At 42.0% G+C, this 3,791-nt stretch overlaps 1 pseudogene across 1 annotated transcript; it reads right to left on the bottom strand.

Moving 5' to 3' along the window:
- Positions 1–682: 682 nt before the first annotated feature.
- Positions 683–1,718, bottom strand: LOC111722384 (annotated as a pseudogene). The gene has a single exon (XR_002771206.1). The product of XR_002771206.1 is annotated as a cAMP-regulated phosphoprotein 19 pseudogene (transcript).
- Between the last annotated feature and the right edge of the window lie 2,073 nt (positions 1,719–3,791).

Below are 3,791 nucleotides of genomic sequence, written 5' to 3'. Positions count from 1 at the left end.
TGAAGTTCCTTTTATTAAACAATTGTCAATGATTAGTAATAATAAAGTATTAACAGTGATTAACTGAGAAATCAGAACGAAAACACCATTATTGTGTTATAAAACACAGCATTCAGCAGAGCAAATTTCAAGAATGAGAATACAGACACCTATCCTATGCTTCCATAAAACCAAACAGCCCAATACCATTTGAATAAAAGCAGCACCCAAAAATAACCAAAAAGTGGGGTTGGGGATGGGTGTTGGTGTACAGAAGGCAGAGTATTGAAGCCTTTTACTCTAGTGTCTCCAAAATTGAATGTGGAAGTAAAAAGTTTTTACATTTAAAAAGTTTGTATAAATTACATGAATTGTAATTTTCATAAAAGTCAAAACAGAAGGTACTGCATAGGACAAAAGATATGCCTAAGCAACATATCGTATTTCCACAAGGCCACTGAATGTCATGAATACCAGTAACAAATGAAGAGCTTATCTACGGCAGACTGAACAGAGATTTCAGTTTGGTATTCTCTAAGCCTGAAATTGTCACCTACTCTTATGATACAAAAGCTGTAATCACATACAGAGTTTTGTGTAGGAACTCTTGTGCTTCTGGTTGGCACATTTACTTTTCCTTTTTAATGGCCCATGTGATAGTATACATTTACTTGTTAATGTGTGAAATTAATACAGACATTTGTGAGAGGTTGTGCAAAACTATTGTATTTACAAAAATGGCACAAAAGTGAATTCAACAGTCGATGCACATGCACACTTCATTCACATCCTCAACAAAAGGTATTCTGAAACTACAGAACTGAGTAAGGATACTAGCTTCGTGGGGAGCTGGTAAGCACTAGAGTCATGTAAGTTACACCAGAGAGGGCAAATATTGCCCAAGTAAAATGTTACTGTTAAAGCTGAAACAGGTTTAAGGCCATTCAAGTTTAAGCACAGAGATACAAATCTTTCAGAGCCCCATCTATTTGTGTTTGAAATATGTAACCTACTTCCAACTTGTGGTCTTAAACTTCTGTTTTACAAAATCCAAAAGGTAAATACAGAAGAAATCAATACAATAGAAGTTATATTAAATAAGAGTAACATACAAAGCTATAATTAAGATGAAGTAATTAAAGCCAAAACATTAGAACTGTTAAACTTGCTTGTTGTAACCAGCCCTATACTAGTAGTTAGGTAATATATACAATTATTTTCAAGTAGATTACTTATGTTGCTCTAACATGTCCTTTTCATCAGTGCACTGTTAAACTAATCAACACTCTACACGTGTAATATTCCCTTACAATAGCAGCACACACTACTGCTACCTGCAAAGCTTTCAGTCTCAAATGACTTAGTGAAAGGAAATAAAAAGAGGATAAGTAACATATTAAGGAGAAATAATGGGAATTAGAGGATTCGTGCAGTTCAGCTCTTTTAATCAGCCAGCCAGTTTGCTAGCAACAAGGGATGGTTTCCGTTGAGGAAGGTCCTGTGGAGTGGGAATGTGGTCACCAGTGACCTCCGTCTTATCTGGGGCTGCGGCAGGAAGTTGCTTGTTCTTCATTTTTGCTTTTGCCATGTTGTAATCTCCAGAATCAAAATATTTTTGCCTTTCTTGCAATCGTTTCCTTAAGAAATCTGAACCTCCAGGCTTTTGTCCCAGATGAGGATAACTTGCTTTTAATTTTGCTTCTTCAGCTTTCTCCGGACTGGTCACTTTATCTTCCATTTCCTCGTTTAGGCTTCAAAACACCCTAAGCAGCAAGGAGGAACTGACGCCTCAAAATTTTAACTGGCTATAGTTAGAAGGCGCACAAGATTTGGATCTGAAATCACAATCCAGGTCCACCTCACCGCACAAACACGAGACGCTGCCCTTGCAGTTGACTGCGCGCCTACAAGTAGTCGCAGAGTTCTTCAAAGACAAAACCACAACGTCCGAAGCAAAGTGAAGCTTATGGGTAAACTGAGGTCCCACGCTTCAGCGTGGAGTCCTGGGAGCTCACGTTTAGAGATTAGGGCCTTTAGAAAAGGCACGTTCCAGGAAAGACATGGAGAATGTTCTAACCCCCAACTCGTCGACGCTCATAGCCAGAGTTAGGCGGGAAGCCCATTCTGGAGTGTTCTGGCCGCAGGCAGAGGCAGAGGACATCCGCAGTTCCCACACCAGCCCCCAGGGGCCGGGTCCCGGGCGCGCCCCTCTCCGTGCGGCCGGGACGGGCCGGCGGCCAGGGCCGCAGCAACAGTATTAATTTATTTTTTGAGATAGAGTCTCAAGCTTTTGCCCTGGTTAGAGTACGCTGATGTCACAGCTCACAGCAACCTCCAGCTCTTTGGGCTTAAGTGATTCTTTTGCCTCAGCGTCCCAAGTAGTTGGAACTATAGGTGCCCACCACAACACCCAGCTATTTTGTTGTTGTTGTAGTTGTCGTCGTTTTAGCTGGCTGAGCCAGGTTCAAACTCACCAGCCTTGATGTATGTGGCTGGTGCCCTACTCACTAAGCTACTGGTGCCTCCCATATTTTTATTTTATTTTAATTTTTTAGACAAGGTCTTGTTCTGCTGCCTAAGGTAGAGTGCAGTGGTGTAATTGTAGCTCACAGCAACTTCAAAATCCTGGATTCAGGTGATTTTCCTGGCTCAGCCTCCCAAGTAGCTAGGACTATAGGTATGCACCACCATGACAGGCTAGTATTTTCAGTACTTTTTATAGAAACGGGGGTCTCACTATGTTGCTTATGCTGGTGTTGAACTCTTCACCTCAAGAAATTCTCCTTCTCCCAAAGTGCTAGGATTATAGGTGTGAGCCACTTTGCCAGGCTCCATTTTTACTCATTTTACACTGAACATCCTCCTGAGGTGTCCTGGACAGATGGATTTCTCATTAATTGCCTTACAGTAAGTAACACTGTGTCAGTGCCCACCTTGGCCCAGGTCTTACCCTGGGAAAACACAACCAATGCCAGATTCTGTTTGAGGACCAAACATCTAAAAGCTTTGAGGCAAGAAAGTAAAAGTAGAACTGAAAGAATCTGTCCTAGCCGCCCTGTGTAGGCCTCAGCCAAGCCACAGGCATTTCTGTTGTCTGTATGTTTCTTCCTTGACATACGCTGGGCCTAGATTGTAACCTAGTAACTTCCTTGGGTTTCTGTTGCCTTTGAGGGCAAGTGGTCCAACCGGTCTGAAGGATGCGGGCGAATCTGACCTTCCCCCTTGAGCCCGGGACCTTGAGGATGATGTCATGTCTTTCTCTGTTTTATGACCCTCACGTGTACTCCTGCCCTAAAAGGTGGATAAAAGAGAGGCAAGAGATTGGGGGGGGGGGCTCAGTTTTGGGAAACACGCTGGTGTTCCAAGTACCCCCGGTCGAATAAACCCGCTTCCTCTAATCAACTGGTGCCTAGAGTCTTCTGTCTGCATCAGTTTCCTGCTACAGCTTAAGACACAGAAAAATAATTTTTCTCAACTTACGAAAAGGGAAGAGGGCTGTTGTGTTCCTCTCCTTCTAAATGAGTATTTTTGGAAATGTCAGGGGCCAGACCCTTTGAAATATAAAATTCTATCCTGGAACAAGATACATGCCTCCTGGGTGACCAGATGTCCCACTTTTCAACAATTTGTCCTGCATCCCACGGCATTTTTAAAAAGTCCCGATTTTTGAAAAAAAATGAACTAATGGGCGGGAGAACAAGAAGGGAATATACGGTTTTTGGCTGCCATGTGGCTATTTCACCAGAATATGAGTTTTATATTATTTTTGTTAATTTTATAATGTTAAACTGTAATAATAACAAATAATTGCT

This window comes from Otolemur garnettii, unplaced genomic scaffold (assembly GCF_000181295.1).
Source record: "Otolemur garnettii isolate 467f Iridium unplaced genomic scaffold, OtoGar3 scaffold00244, whole genome shotgun sequence".
Lineage (NCBI taxonomy): Eukaryota > Metazoa > Chordata > Mammalia > Primates > Galagidae > Otolemur > Otolemur garnettii.
The sequence above is the reverse complement of the archived record's forward strand: the minus strand, read 5'-3'. Positions and strand labels throughout refer to the sequence as shown.